Here is a 17534-nt window from a genome sequence, read left to right as displayed (position 1 = left end):
ACTAGATGAAGCAGAGGACCAATTCAGTGAGCTGGAAGACAAGGTAGAAAGAAATACCCAGTCAGATCAAGAAAATAAAAAAAGGCTACCCCCCCCCAAAAAAAAAAAAACAAGGATAGCACATAAGGAAGCTTCAGGACAACATGAACATAATAACAATCACACTGTGGGAATATTAGAAGGAGAAAAAAAGGAGCAAGGGATAGCAAACCTCTTTTAAAAAACAATGGCAGAAAACTTCCCTAACTTTGTGAGGAAAAAAGTCACACAAATTCAGGAAGCACAGAGGATTCCAATCAAGATGAACTCAAAGAGGCCTACCCTAAGACACATCATAATTAAAATGGTGAAATTTAAAGACAAAGGGAGACTCCTCAAGGCAGCAAGGGGAAAATAGCCTGTAACATATGAGGGAGCTTCGATAGAGCTATCAGCTGATTTCTCAACAGAAACACTACAAGCCAGAAGGGACTGATACAAAATATTCCAAGTAATGAAAAGCAGGAACCTACAACAAAGACTACTCTATCCAGCAAGGCTCTCATTTATAATGGAAGGTGAAATAAAGAGCTTCCCAGGCAAAAGAAGGCTAAAAGAGTACATCTCCACCAAGCCAGCACAGTAAGAGATGCTAAAGGGACTGCTATAAAAAGGAGAAGAAATAGAGACAGGGAAAGAGAGAGAGAGAAAACACAGGTATGGTAAAAATGTCAATGAATAAGCACCTATCAATAATAACCATAAAAGTAAATGGATTAAATGTCCCAATCAAAAGACATGGGGTGGCTGAATGGATAAGAAAACATGACCTACATATACGCTGTCTACAAAAGACCCACCTCAGAACAAAACATCTACTCAAGTTGAAAGTGAAGGGACAGTAAAAAAATTAATTCCAAGCAAACACATGAAAAGAAAGCTGGGGTAACAATACTTATACCAGACAAAATAGACTTCAAAACAAAAGCCATAAAAAGGGACAAAGAAGGTCACTTCATAATACTTGAGGGAGTAATCCAACAGGACAATATAACCTTTGTAACGGTTATAGCCAACACAAGGGTACCTGAATATATAATGAAAATCTTGGAGGTCTTCAAGAAAGATATTGACAAAAACACAGTCATTCTAGGGGGTTTTAGCACCCCACTGTGAAAAATGGATCTTCCAAAAATAAATCAACAAGGATACTGTAGCACTGAATGGCACTCTAGATCAACTGGAAACTGATCTAGATCACCCCAAAGAAGCAAAATATACATTCTTTTCAAATTCACATATGCAACATTTTCAAAGATAGACTACATGGCAGGACACAAAACAAGCCTCAACAAATTCAAGAAAATTGAAATTATATCAAGCATCTTCTCAGATTCCAATGGCTTGAAACTAGAAACCAATCTCAAGGAAAAAACTAAAAAACATTCAAATTCATGGAGACTCAATAACATGTTATTAAATAATAAATAGGTCTATGATGGGATCAAGGAAGAAATAAGAATGTACCTTGGAACAAATGAAAATAAACATACAACAACCCAAAACCTATGGGCCACAGTCAAGGCAGCACTGAGAGGGAAGTTCATAGGATTCAGGCCTGCCTAAAAAGACAGAAAAATCTCAGATAAACAACATAACCCTACATCTATAAGAATTAGAAGAACAACAACAAACAAAGCCCAGAACAAGTAGAGGGACGGAAATTATCAAGAGCAAAACAGAATTATATGACATAGAGACAGAAAGAACAATTGAAAGGATTGATAAATCCAAGAGCTAGTTCTTTGAAAAGGCAAATGAAATTAACAAATCTTTAACCGGACTCAACAAGAAAAAAGAGAGAGGACCCCAAAAAATTATAAATGAAAGATAAGTGTACAACAGATACCACAGAAATACAAAGGTTTGTAAGAAATTACTATGAAAACCTCTATGACAAGAAAGGGGACAACCTGGATGAAATAGAAAAATTTCTAGAAATGTACAATTTTCAAAAATTGAATCAAGAAGAAGCAGAAAACATGAATAGACTGAAAAAAACTAGTGGAATTGGAGCAGTAATAATAAACTTCCTGGCACACAAAAACCGTGGACCAGGTGGCTTCAGAGGTGAATTTTACCAAATATCTAAGGAAGAACTAACTTATATCCTTCCCAAACCATTCCAAAAAATTCAAGAAGAGGGAAGAATTTCAAACTTGTTTTATAAGGCCAGCAACCTCCTAATTCTAAAACCAGGTAAAGACAAACAAACAAACAAAATCCATAGGCCAATATCTCTGATGAGCATAGATGCAAAATATTGGCAATCCAGATGCAGCAATACATTAAAAAGATCATACACTATGATCAAGTGGGATTCATCTCAGGGATGCAAGGATGGTACAATATTTTCAAATCAATAAACATAATACACTACATAAAAAAATGAAGGACAAAAAACACCCAATCATACCAGTAGATGCTGAAAAAGCATTTGATAAGATTCAGCACCCATTTATGATAAAAGCATTCAGCAAAGTGGGAATAGAGGCAGCACACCTCAACAGAATAAAAGCCATATACAAGAAACCCACAGCCAACATTATACTCAATAGGCAAAAACTAAAAGCTTTCCCCTTAAGATCAGGAACAAGACAAATGTGTCCACTTTCACCACTGTTATTCAACATAGTACTGGAATTTTTAGCCACAGTGATCAGACACAAAAAGAAATAAAAGGCATCCAAATTGGAAAGGGGGAAGTAAAACTGTCATAATTCACAGATGACATGATAGTGTACATAAAAAACCCTGTAGCCTCCACAAAAAACTACTCAACCTAATAAGTGAATTTGGCAAGATAGAGGGATACAAAGCCAATATTCAGAAATTGAATGCATTTTTGTATACCAACAATGAAATCTCAGAAAAAGAGACAAGGGGAAAAATCCCATTTACTATAGCAACAAGAAAAATAAAGTACCTAGGAATAAATTTAACCAAGGAGGTAAAAGACCTGTACTCAGAAAACTGTAGAACACTGAAGAAAGAAATTAAGGAAAACACAAATAAATGGAAGCATATTTTTGTTCATGGATTGAAGGAATTAACATCATTAATATGGCCATACTCCCAAAAGCAATCTATAAATTCAACACAATTCCTCTTAAAATACCAATGGCATATTTCACAGATCTAGAAAAAATATTTCAAAAATGTATATGAAACTAAAAAAAAATCCTAATAGCCTCAGCAATATTGAGAAAGAAGTATGAAGTAGAAGGGATCACAATATCAGATGTTAAACTATACTACAAGGCCACTGTAATCAAAACTGTCTTGTACTGTCATAAGAACAGACACATAGATCAATGGAACAGAATAGAGAGCCCAGAAATAAAGGCATGTCTCTATGGTCAATTAATATTTGACAAAGGGGGCAGAAACATAATGGAGCAAAAATAGCCTATGTAATAAATAGTGTTGGGAGACTGGACTGGTATATGCAAAAAAATAAAACTAGACCACCAACTTACACCGTACACCACAATAAACTCAAAATGGATAAAAGGCTTAAATGTATGTTGTGTCCTATATTTATATTTAAATAATATAAATAAATTTAATATAAATTAAATATATTTAATTATAAATATAGGGCAAGGGAAATAAAAGAAAAAATAGACAAATAGGACTACATCAAACTAAAAAGCTTCTGCACAGCTAAAGAAACCATCATCAAAATTAAAAGGGAATGTATGGGAAAACATATTTGCCAGTGATACATCAGACAAGAGTTTGATCTCCAAAATAAATAAAGAACTTGTACTACTCAACACCAGGAAGAGAAATAATCCAATTAAAAAGTGGGCAAAGGACCTGAATAGACAGTTCTCCAAGGAGGACACACAGAAGAGCAAGAGACATATGAAATGGTACTCAACATCACTAGGCATCAGAGAGACGCAAATTAAAACCACAATGAGATGCCACCTCACACCGGTCAGAATGGCCATCATAAACAAATCAACAAATAAGTGTTGGAGAGGATGTAGAGAAAAGGGAACCCTAATGCACTGTTGGTGGGAATGCAGACTGGTGCAGCTATTGCGGAAAACAGCATTATTCAGAAAAGTAAAAATGGAGCTGCCTTTTGACCCATCAATTCCACTTCTGGGAATACCCCTAAGAATCCCAAATCAACAATTCAAAAGAACTTAGGCACGTCTGTGTTCATAGCAGTGCTATTTACAATAGCTATGTGCTAGAAACAGCCTAAGTGCCCATCAGGGCACTGAGTAGATCAAGAAACTGTGGTACATTTACACAATGGAATACTACACAGTAGAAAGTAAGAACTCCTACTTTTTATGACAGCATGGATGGAACTGGAGAATATTATGCTAAGTGAAATAGGTCAGTCAGTGAAAGATAGATACCACATGATCTCACCTATAAGAGGAATGAACAAAATAAACTAACAAACAAAATAGAACCACAGGCATGGAAACATGGAATAGACTGACAGTGACCAGAGGGGAAAGGGGATGAATATAATGGTGGAAAGAAAGGGAAGGGACTAGTCAAAGAACATGTATGAATGACCCACAGACATGGACAACAGTGTCAGAATTGACTGAGGGAGCAGGGGTGGGAAGGGCAGAGGAGGACAAAGGGGGAAAAATTGGGACAACTGTAATAGAATAACAATAAAAATTATTTTTAAAAGTTTTAGTGGAACAGTCAGTGGTATTTCTTTACACACTGCCTATGTGTGCTTTTGCACTACAGAGGCAGAGTTAAGGAGGTGCAAGACAGACTACATGACCCACACAGCCTAAAATACTTAATGTCTGGTCCTTTATAGAAAAAGTTTGTTAACATCTGCTTTAAGTCATTCATTTACTCAACATACCTTCCAGATTTTATGCCATATTATTTTTCTGCTTATAAGTGAATAAGCAGAATAAGTATAAACTTTTTAGCCTGGTATAAATAGTCCTTCATGATCTAGTTCCAGTCTACTACTTTGCCTTCGTTTTCCCTTTTCAATTCTAATAGTCACATCATAGAACAATACAAAAATTCTCACCATGACCAAAAAGTATCAATCACATTTATCAATACTCATTCAACAGTTCCTTCTGCCTAGAATTCTCTTCCCTTCTTAATCTGAAAATATGTACTCATTCTCAAAAACCCAATTTACTTTCATTGAGGTAAATTTTACACACAATAAAATTAACAGATTTTAGCTGTATAATTTAATTAAGTTTTACAAATATGCACACTGTTACCAGCATCCAAATAAAAAAAAATAGACTATTTCACATCAGTGCAGAAAGTTCCTTCTTGCCCAATTCATCAAAACTCTCCCACAGGCAACCGCCATTCTCATCACTTTTCATTTCTGTCTGGTATTTCAGTGTATGATTTAACTGCTATATGTGTAATCTCTCTCTTGTTGATAGTCATTTGCATTATTTCAAGTTGGGAACTATCATGAATGAACATTCATATATTCATTGATAATGTTCATTATAATATGAACATCTTTTGCATGTATTTTTGGAGACATATATTTTTCTCTCAGTTCTTAGAAATTTCTAACTCATCACCTATGTGTGTATTTAACTTTATAAAGAACTGCCAAGTGGTTTTCCACAGTAGCTGTGTCATTTTACACTGTGACCAGCAATGTATGATTCAGTTGCTCTTCATCCTTGCCAATATTTGATATTTTCAGTCTTAATGGGAATAAACTGTACCTCATTGTGGTTTTAATTTGCATTTCTCTGATGACTAGTGAATTTTGCACTTTTTCTTGAGCTTACTGGCTATTTGCATGTCTTCTTTTGTGTTGAGTCTGTTCATGTCTTTTTCCCATTTTTTCAGTTGGTTGTTCTTCATATTGTTGACCTATAAGATTCTTTATATATTCTAAATCAAGTCCTGCAAACATTGTTTTTCAGACTGTGGCTCCCCTTTTCATTTTCTTCACAGTGTCATCTTGTCAGCAAACATTTTTAGAAGTTTTTATTCTTTCCACTGATCTATTTGTCTCTACTTACACCAATACCATACTGTCTTAATTACTGTAGCTTTATATTTTTTGTTCTTTTTCAAGATTGTGTTGCCTATTCTAGATCCCTTGCATTTTCATAAACATTTTAGAATCATCTTATCAATTTCTAAAAAAATATATAATAAAAAGCCTGGTAGATTTTGATTGGTATTACATTGGATCTATAAATCAATTTGGGGATAATTAACATGTTAATAAAATTGAAACTTCCAATCTAACAATATGGTATATCTCTCTATTCAGTTACAGTTTCATTAATGTCTCTGCAATGCTGCTTTCATTCTCATTATGGAGTATAAATTATAATTCAATTCATTGTTTTATTTTTGTTATTACTAGCATATAGAAATACATTGTTATATTGACTTAATATCATATAACTTTGCTAAATTTATTTATTAGTTCTAACAGTTTTTTGTAGATTCTTTAGAATTTCCTAAACAATTATGTCAAAGACGCCATTTTTAACCTTTCTTAACTCTCTCAATTGTTACCCACCTGTGAAATCCCACAGGTTTTGCTCTCCTATCAGTGCCTCCCTTACAGCCCTCATTATCTATATTGTAATCACCTGTTTACCTGCTGCGCTCTCAGCGAGAAAATGTCATTTTCTTCATTTTGTGTTTCCACTTCCTAGGGCACAAAGCATATATGTGTGATGAATAAATGAATGAATGAATATATAGATCTGGGATTACTTATTCCAAATAAATATTCCAGATACTTTGTTTCCTGCCCTATAGTACACATGCTATGTATCTCACTTTAAAAGTGAACAGTGGACCACAGAGCTCAATGCTCTGCCCAATAAGAGCACAGAAGTAAAGGTGACTAGAAGGTAGAAAGTCAGAATGCTTCACATTCTGTATATTGTTAAGATGACTTAATGCCGCTACATGTATGGGTCTCCTACCTAAACCTCACACCTCTTCTTTCCTTCCATTCTCAGAAATAGCTAGAACAACATAACCATATATTCTAAACAGAAGGTAAGACTCCCTAAAGGGGATAAAGTGCCAGATCAGAAGAGGTTTTACTGAAAGTAAAGTAAAAGAACCCTCGGCTTTACCAATACAGGACCTTGGAGAAGTCACTCCTGGAACTTCTTTCTCATATCTAACACCTGGGTTTGGGACAGGGTAATCTTAAGGACTAAAGTTCTCCTTATGCTTGTGGCTTGGGCAGAATAATATTACACGTTGCTGTCTTACATCTTGTTTATTATTCAGTACTATTTGTACTCCCGTCATTGTATGGTCAACAAATTAATTTATTATTATGTGTTCTATGTATTCCTACAATGTAAGACACTTTTTTTAGCGAGCATGTACTCTCTAATGACAAGGCAAATCAGTGACAATTCATGCCCTTTTAGGACATAAAAGCACTAGTTGGTATAATAAATACTTCCTGTTTCCATCCAAGAACACATCCACCTTCCCTCCTTGCAGCAGGCCAAAAGAAGTGACTGTGAAGTTGATAACAAGTCTGGACATGAGTTTTCACATGTCCTTCTCATTTCTTCACTTTCCTAAACATAGGATTTGTACCTTCTGAGAGTTATACCAGAATCCTTGTGCCCTATATTTAACAAGCTGTTATTCATTAAGTATTTGATGGGAAGAGAAAAGAAAGATGCCAACACTGTGTATCTGGGGAAGACCCTCAGCCAGCCTTTCAAAGTTGCCAAACCTGATTGCAAAGATGTAAGTTCTGGTCTAACATCTCCGCATTAAATCCATTTATAGCAACTGGGTAGACAATTCTAGAGTCACATGTTTGAAGGCACAGTTGTAAAACTCTTCGAGAGAACCTGAATTTAGGGTTTCTAATTAGAGTTTGCCAATCTACCATCCTGTAACCCATTTAGAAGGTAGTAATTAGCATTCTTTCAATTTGAAAAATGGAGCGGATAAAGATAAATTACGTTTCATGAAGCTTTTGTTGTACTTGTGGGTGTGCGTGTATTTCTATACTGGGTCATATATAAAATGTATACGACTGTGGGTCACAGGCAAAAGGCTCACAAGCCTCTGTTGTAGCCTTCCATTCATTTTCATTTAGAACTAAAACAGCATTCTTCATTAAAGGGGAAGGGACATGAAAATTAAGATAAAGAAATTAATTTTTCACAAGGGAATAGATGGGGGAGGGTTAACTTTGCATTTTCATAGTTGCTCAGAGAGCTGGAGATAGGTAAACTTAAATCACAAGGAAAGCCACAATTAGCTTATCCCCCTGATAAGTTTCAGATGCCTCCCTCAATGAATCTACCTTTTCATACCTTCTTTGGTGAACCAGACTAAAAAACGAATTGTCTTTTTATTTCTTGATTATATCTTTCTCCTCTGAATTGCATTAGATTCAAGAAATGCAGAAAATATATTTTAAGGGTATATTTTTTAGCACCTATGGTATTCAGGGGTCAGACATTCAAATCTTGGCTTTGTCACTTACAAACTGTATAACCTAGCACAAGAAGCTAACTTCTCTATGCCTCAGTTTCCACTGTAAAATGGGGATAGCTGTGTTGTGAAGATTAAATAAGACTAAACATGAGAAGTGCCTGCAGCAGTAAGCACACTTACCCAGGCTGGCACTGCTCTACTGGCCAGGACACACAGCGTCTGATGGAGTTGCATTCCATTTGAGAAATAGGAAGATGTTCTCCTACTAAACACAGATTGGGCTGCATGATGGTATCATGGGAGGAATACAGCCCTCAAAGTCTAGACTTGGGCTCAAACTCATCAAATCTATTTACTCACTGAATGATCTTGAGTGATTTAATTAACATCTGAATCCATTTCCCCTTCTTTCAAATGAATACCTAATACTTGGAATGGAGATAATGATAACACTTATAAAGCATTGTCTGGAATGGAATGACTCCTGTCAATTTTTCCCTTTCCCCTTGTAATAACTTCACAGGAAGAAAAAAAGGTAATCCTAGTTCCAGGGTCCCTCACTGTGCATTTTGGAAGTCCTTGGTGATTACTTCAAAGTCAGGGTATTGCCCTCTGGTCACCACTAACAATACACTACAGGCAAATGTCACTTGCAACAGCAAAGTATCCCCGTGCAATCAACTACATCACAGATCTTTAGAACAAATTGTCATTTCCACGGGAATTGTATTATTACCACTGGAATCATTTTTTCTTGATAAAATGGTTTAAAATATTAAAAATAAAAATTTTAGAAAGCCATAATTCACCTTCTTACTATGACTATTTTTTGTTCTTAGCTATTACCTTGTAGTCTATTCACATGCAGAGATTGTGTCTCATAGTTTTTCTCAAGGACTAAACTATTTACTTTTTAAAGACTTTATTTATTTATCTTTAGAGAGAGGGGAAGGGAGAGAGAAAGAAAACCAGAGAAAATCAATGTGTGGTTGCCTCTGGAGTGCCCCCTACTGGGAACTTGGTTAGGAACCCAGGCATGTGCCCTGACTGGGAATCAAACCAGCAACTCTTTGGTTGCTGGCACTCAATCCACTGAGCCACACCATCCAGGGTAAGGACTAAATCATTTATATTCTACTTTTTCATGTTATGTTATCCTATAAAACAGCTTCCAAATGTATCACCTTGTAAAAGTTTTGTGATATCAAGTATGAGTATTATCTTCAGGTTTATGCTACAATAGGCCTCTTAATGAAAAATATTTTTTTATTTTTCTCTTTACTAGATTATATTCTATGGAAAAATTACAAAGGCCTTGATGTTTTATATTCCTCATGTATTCCCCAATAAAATGCAAGTGGCCCTTTGTTAACAAAGAATTGATTCCTCATCTCATGCAGCCAGGAATTTGATCTGGGGGCTGATTTCAGACTTGGAGAAATTGAGGCACAAATACACCCAACTAGACCTGCCCTTAGAATCCATTCAGGCAATACACTTGCCTCATTTTAAAGTGGCCAGGAAAAACAATATGCATATTTCAGCAGTGGAATCCCATGACACACCACACAGTTTTTTAAGAGGTAAAAACCACCCTGGACTTGCTGGAAGTCTGGAGCAGAAATGAAGGAATGGGGGAGGGAAAACGGGAAGAGACTAAGACAAGTAATCTGTTATACATACATTGTGTGCAGCAGGAGCAAACGGAAAGGGAGCTCAGTGTGCTTGAAGAGGTAGGATGTAAATCTGTCCTTCTACATGGGTATTATGTCCTATCAAAGTCTATTGTTTCATGGAGCACAAGCCTAACAATATCCCATTGTGGCAAATGCAAAGGCCAGTTGGTTAAATCCCAGTTTTCCAGGTCACTTCCCTCATTTTCAGCCTCCGGTACTATACCCCTGAGGATGGTTCTGCTCTCCCTACCTGGCTACCCTGTTGGCTGAGTAAGTAAAGATGGTCTAGTTTGCAGACACTAACAATCTCCCAAACTTGGTCTGATTTTTATTAAGTGTAAATACTGTAGCATATCTTTCCAGAGAGATGCCATGGGAAAAGCTATCTTTGAAATTGCCAACCCAGAGCCTACTGCAAATCTGCAAAGCCACCCTTGCAACTACAAGGATGTCAAAGATGCTTGTGGGGGAAGGGAAAGTATGAAATATAATTAGGTAATTGAAGAAAATGATCAGTTTCAAACTGTTTTGATCAAGGATTTGAACAAGGATGTTGCACACCAATGGAAGATGTTCTTAAGGGTTTTGAACAAATCAGTGGATGGTTTGATATTTTCATTTTAAAGGGAACTTAAAGACCAGCTTCAATTGCAAGAGACTTTGCTTGAAATAAACTGGGAGTGAGTATGAATACTAAGTAGATTTCTAAATCTACTGGGCTATAACAAAAATATGGCTACCAAATGTCCTTCCTGCATGCAGATTTCTCAGGTAGCATATTTGTTTGGCACAAGAACTGGATAATCAGCCAACTGGGATTGGTTGATAAAGAGGCATTGGGATGATGGAAAACTGCCTAGAAGTCATATACTTCATATTCAATACCTCCTAGATGAAGAGGGCGATAATTTCTAATGAAGAGATTTTATGTTACTTTTTTATAGTTTCTATGGGGCAGCATACAAATGAAAACCCAAATGTTTCAAAGAAGGGAAAATGTTGTTGTTGCCAGTATGTTCTGTGGCCGTGTTCTTTGCCTTTTCCTTCCTGTCTGGGTCAGAGGATTTTGGTACAGATTGACCTTGGTACAAGACTCCAAGATAAGCATGCCTGCTGAGCATGGGAGTACACAGACAGAAAGAAGAGGCTGGGTCTTGGGTCTCCTAGGCTGATTCCTTTGAAAATGGATGAGTTGCAGAGTTTAAAATGTATTCCTGCCTCTGGTCAAGGAGCCTGTGAAGTGTAATTGGAAGAAAAACATCCCAGGACTGACATTCCCCTTCCTTCAGTGACTGTGGGTTAACTGCTCAAATTCTTTGTTGGGTCCCTTCCTCTATCTATAATATGGGGTGATGACCATTCTTTCTTCCTCCCTAGGATGCTATTGAGGAACAAAGAGCCTCAGTGTTGGTGAAAGTGCTACATAAAAGTAAGTTATTTGTATTTTGGGTTGATTAACAAACATTTAGGGAATAATGGTACCTGAGCATGCACTCATGGCATACTCCTTTCAGGAGTCCTTAGTAACAGGTGAACCTCTTAGCAAATCCTTTCCTTTTTACACTGACTAGTTGAGAACTGCTTTTCCTATTTGCAAAGGTTGTATTTCATTTTGTTCTCCGCAGGGGTTGGGGTGTTGGGGTACCTACTGATAACTTACTCAGACCCAGCAGGAAGTTCATTAGGTCTAAGCTCTGTGGAAAAGGTGGAAATAGGCTAAGGGCAGTAAGGAACTTATTGGAAAACAAACCATAATATACATTTCTTTGGATAAACAAGACATAGGTAATATTTTCTAAATCATCTTATGATTTTAACTTAAAATGTCTGCTTTTTCTGTGTCTACCTATGTTATATATTTTTAAGATTCTTTGGATCCCAATTTTTTAGATCTGTCCTCAATCCCTGATTTACTAAAGCATTATCCTTTTTCCTATCTGACTGTAGAAGAATACAGTGCTCTCTAGGTAAGCACTATATTCTCTTCACCAGCCTCAGTGAATACTTAGGGGGTATGGGTGACTGAATGTCACATGGAACCTTTGTCATAATATAATAAGAAAATAGTAAGTTATTACAATCCTTTTGTGTGATTTATTCATGCTATTTCTCTATCTGTGAAATGGGGCATTTGGATAAAATGATACAATCTGGTTCAAAAATGGAGCAAACAATGTTCTTTTACTATAGGGATTTTCTCTTCTGCTCTTGCCCCCTTTAACTTTTCTTCCTCCTCCAGAAGTTAGTAAATAATCAACCCATTTTCAGAGGCTGAATTTGGTGGGGTTTGAGGGGAGGTGGCTTATAGATTCCTCTGGTTCACTCCACCCTCATCTACCTTTCCAATATTTACCAACGGGAAATCTCAAGAATTCTCTGAGCAAGTCAGCAACCATGTGGGGATTGACTCATAAAACAAAATCTGTCCCAGGCTCAGGGAATACAAAATGAGTGATTGCTTGTCTTTTAAGGGTCTTTCCATCTTAGTGGAGGAGAGGGTCAGAAAAACAGAACTGTAGTATAATGAAGTCAGTATCTGCAAAGCACATGCTCAAGTAGGAGGAGCATAGACAGGGCACTAGAGAATGAACCTATAGTCAGTCAGTTGGGTGTCGCATCAGCACACAGCTCTCACAGCAGTGTGGGTTCAGATTTGTGGGCTCCATGGCTAGGTTACACCAAATGGAGTAAATGGTAAAGTGTTGGAACTCTAAGGGCCATTGAGCTACTTTCTAAACCTTCTAATATAATTAGATTTCATTCTGTTGGAGGTGAGAGACCAGTGGCCAGAGATCCGGGTCTCCATTAACCTTCACACAATGGGGCTGATAAAGCCCTCTCTTCAAACAATGTCTTGATGATCACTTTATCAGATGTAATTACATTTTGTAATCTTACAGTGACTTTCTTACAGGTACCAAGGGACTCAGGTTAAGGATCTTCCCAAAGGTTATCTGTTTAGATTCTGCCCAGTTTAAAGTGGCAGATCTAAGCTTTATTAAGCATTGTCCTAGCTCTACAGGTGGTGTTACAGTAAAGCAATGCCCTAAACTGGTACAGACTGACCCCCAGTGTTGGGGCCATCTAATCAATGCCTATCTCTGAACAATATCACTACACCACTTATGCCCCTCCCTTCTGCTTGTGGAGCCTGAGGCTGATTCAACCTCAAAGGCAGTTGGTAAAATTCCAACTGAGGTGCCTGGTTTGTTCAGTGAGATCACCTGGACTATAATCACCTCACAGGTGAGGTTTGGATTACACATGAAGCTCATGGTTTCTAGACCCAAAGATTTCACATACTAGGAGGCTGCATTAAAACCTACCCTGTTTCGAGATTGTGTTAAAACCTCAGGTAGATGTGTCACCCACTTGAGTTATATGCTTGTCCTTATCCAGCATTTCTTATTTGTGAATTAATTAAAGAGAAAAAAAAAGTGGGGTGGGTGAGTGGAGGAGGGAATATATATATGTGTATGTATATGTGTGTGTGTGTGTGTATTCATCATTAACTTTAAATATCTTAAAGTTACCCAAAAATTTCTTTGGCAAATTCCTTTCTTCTTGTGGAAATAGCCTCCTATCCATCTCTGATCACGCTCCTTGCTTAGTCCTGGTTTAACTATAAACCCCTTTACCCTCTCAGTAAACAGAGACATCACTGTCCACCATACCTAAATCTATAAGGTAAAAACCAAAACACAACAACAACAACAACAAAAACACCTCAGCATTTCTCTCTTTTTAAGTAAGAACCTTGAATATCTGCTTAAATTACAAAAAGAAAAACCTTGCATGTCCATTCTTTGGAAACAGCTGCACAATACTTTAATTTCTAATGCATTGGTTCCTATCCTTACACTGTCAGGGCTCATCCTTAACCTTTGCTTGTTACACTCAAGTTCTTCAGGGGGTAGCTGTTAAACTGTGATACGGCAAAGTTGTCCTTGTGAAAAAGTTCTCCTACATTTTTGTTCACAACGTGTCCTTTTAGAAGTGATAAATGTTTCTGACATCCAGTTAATTTAGGCACTGTAAGAATGAACTGGTGAGAAGTGATAAATTAGCACCTGGTCTGGTGTGATCACAGAAGTCATGCCCAATGCAGTTTGGACACCTGGTGTCCTGGGGAAACATAGTTTCCCAAAAAGATCATCACAGCTCTGCCACTAAACCAGCTCTGTGACCAAGAGTCACTGAACTTCTATGTAGTTTGAAATTTACATTTTTATGACGGAATGGGACCTATGATGTCACTGGTAGGCCTAAAATGCACATCCTCAGGATTATGTTGGTTAAGCACAGATAGTCCACTGTAACAGCAGGACTTAAACTGGTCAGGCAGACCTTCCTTCTTCTACCATCTTTAACTTATGAGAACTATTAACCTAATTTATTTTTTAAGTGGTGGTATTAATACCAAGATGACAACTCTGCCAGAAAAGAAAAAATCCTAACCACTTTTTAAAAATTACATTTATTAAGTTAACATTTATTTCCAAGTGCCAGGTAAGCTCTTTAAAAGGAATCACTGGGTTAAATCTCACTCCAGTCTTTAGGGTTGGTGCCATTATCTTCACCATTTTTGAGAGGAGGAAACTGAGGTACAGAGAGGTGAGGAATATTCTCAGGGTCATACACTAGTAAATAGTGAAGCTAGGATTAAAATGAATCCAGACTGCATGTTCTTTACTATTACTCATGCTATCTAAAACTCATAGTGATTTGAATTGCAATTCATCTGAAAACACCAGGGATTGCACAGAATAATCAGTGTGTTCTACAGGACTGGGGCTGGGACTAAAATCCTTTACTTTCATGGACTTGGGTTATTGTTAAAATATCCTTTATAGTCCTCTGAGGTAAAATCTATAAGTTCTTGCATGAATCAGAAGAAGAAATGTCAAAGATGCTTGTGGGGGAAGGGAGAGTATGAAATATAATTAGGTAATTGAAGAAAATGATCAGTTTCAAACTGTTTTGATCAGCTGAATTGTTCTCTATTTATTGTACAAACAGAATGGGGTGATCAAAGACAATTTGTGTTCCTATCTTAGGGGAGTGGTCATTGTGATTAGCAGTTTCTGAAGATATTTTAACAGCCCCACCCTGCCTCTATTCCTCTCACCCCCAGTTAAGCAATCAGTCCTAGAGGCCTGAGGACCCCACCTCTCTGTGATATGTAGAGGTGGGAGAAAGGAGCGAGTAAGCAAGCAAGCTATGCAAAGAATTTGTAGAGGACACACAAGTTCATGAATGGAATGGCCTTCAAGATCCCCCAAATATCTCATTTCCAATCTTCTTTTGTATTAAAGAACATGGTCTGAAACCACAGCCAGCCAGAATTAAAAGACAAAGCCCATTTTCCATGAGGAATGGCCCTTCTCCATGGAACGCCCTTCCTCTCATATTCTTACAAAATGATGATTGACTGACCCTCTAAGTGTGGAATCTCCTGTTGATCACCCTGCCCATCAGCTAACACTGAACTCTCCTATAACCTCCTCTTTAAGTAAGCTGTGGACAGGTAGCCAAAGAGAGTGGGTAGGACAGGGCATTCAGGCCAAGGCAGCAGCCTATGTAAAGGCCAGGAGAAGAGAAAACACGCAGCTCACAAACACTGAGCAAAGGTTCTTCATCTTGGCTGCCTATTAGATTCACCTGGAGAGCGTAGGAAAGTCTCCAAGTCCATGTTGCACCCCAAATTAATGAACAGGTTCTCTAGGGTCAAGGCACAGAAATCTGTGATCTCAATGCAGCCATGTTTGAGATCTCATGACCTGGATTGCAGAGAATGAGCCCAAAGAAAAGCCAGGGATGAGGTTGAGAGCTGGCATTGAAAAGTATATGGAGGAGATAGTGGGGCCTTCAACGAATTTTCTGTTGTTGTTTTTTTTAATTGAATTTTTGGGTGGTACTGATTATCAAAATTATACTAGTTTCAGGTACACAATTTCACAACACATCATCTGTACACTGAACTCTATGTTAGGCACCCCAAGTCCCCTTATACCCTTTCTCAATACCTAAGATCCCCCTCCCACAGCCCCCACCCCCAGAATTCACCACACCATTGTCTGTGTCCATGGGTGGGGTGGAGTGAAGGGATTGAGAGAAAAAAAAGAGAAAGAAAACTCATGGAATTCTCTGTTTTGTTTTTTTTTAATTATGAGAGAATCATGATCAGATGCTGCAGGTGAATAAGAAATGGGAATGCAACAAAAGTGAAGCAGGAAAGACAGTAAAGAGGCTGCTGTGAAAGCAAGACAGGGGATGGTAGTGACTGGCCAGGGCTAACTCCAGATACAGTCAGCATCCAGAGCTCACAGAAGGTGGGCTTGAGATAGAGGGAGTGATATGGGAAGAGTCAGGGAATGGGGACAGCCGCATGACCAAAGGAGATGAAGAATGAAGAGTGGGTCATGACTATCCAAAGCAGCTTCATAGGCCTGTTCTGCTATTTCTCAGAATGTGCTAGCAGGAACAAGCCAATGAGACCAGTAGCTTTTGGGACTCTGGTCTGTGCTGTCACTCTAGCCACAGGAGTCACTTGCTCTTCAGGGTGGGGAGACAGAACCAGAAGAGCAGGAGTTATCATCTCCAGTCTAGCAGTGAACACAACTTATGTCTTAGGGCCCTGACCAGCTCCCATCAGCATCCGGAAAGTATCTATAAATTGCCCATATTCTTGAAACAAAAAACTGGAACATATGAGCTGACCATGAATTTTTATAACACTTGAAGTATAATCTGAGAGACATCATTTGGATACCAAAATATTGAAATTTCTAGTTCTTTTTTTTACTTTTTATGTGCACACAAAGATAGGATATTTAAAATAGGACTATGCCAGAAAATCCTGGAAGTATAATCTCAATAATCATATATTGCATGTTTGTACACATGATAAAAAATGATTTTGAAAATGTTCAAGCCCTGGCTGGCATAGCTCAGTGGATTGAGCGCGGACTGTGAACCAAAGTGTCACAGGTTTGATTCCCAGTCAGGGCACATGCCTGGGTTGGAGGCCACGGCCCCCAGCAACCACACACTGATGTTTCTCTCTCTCTCTTTCTCCCTCCCTTCCCTCTCTAAAAATAAATAAATAAAATCTTTAAAATAAAAAAAAGAAAATGTTCAAAAATGAGGACATTAGCACAGAAAGAGAAACTTTCATGAGCATCAATCTTCTAAAGTAATTCTCTAATCTATGCAAAGTTGTTGAGAGAGAAGGGAGAAACCAACCAATGAAGCAGTTTCCAGAAATAACAAAATAAATAAAAATAAAATACTGTGATTATATCTAGAGGAAAAAAAGTACTGTATTTTGAATTACAAAATAAAACTATGAGGAAGAAACCCAGCTCCATGATTGCAAATTTA

General features: G+C 37.6%; 1 long non-coding RNA gene across 1 annotated transcript in view; it reads left to right on the top strand.

The window, feature by feature from the left end:
- Window positions 1–10359: 10359 nt before the first annotated feature.
- LOC123825752 overlaps window positions 10360–17534 on the top strand; it is a 29157-nt gene continuing 21982 nt past the window's right edge. Inside the window, exons 1-2 of the long non-coding RNA XR_006786954.1 lie at window positions 10360–10421; window positions 11529–11580. This is a non-coding gene — a long non-coding RNA (uncharacterized LOC123825752). The remainder of the gene's footprint in view (window positions 10422–11528; window positions 11581–17534) is intronic.

Source organism: Phyllostomus hastatus, unplaced genomic scaffold, assembly GCF_019186645.2.
Source record: "Phyllostomus hastatus isolate PE091 unplaced genomic scaffold, TTU_PhHast_1.1 phas_contig_65, whole genome shotgun sequence".
Lineage (NCBI taxonomy): Eukaryota > Metazoa > Chordata > Mammalia > Chiroptera > Phyllostomidae > Phyllostomus > Phyllostomus hastatus.
The sequence above is the reverse complement of the archived record's forward strand: the minus strand, read 5'-3'. Positions and strand labels throughout refer to the sequence as shown.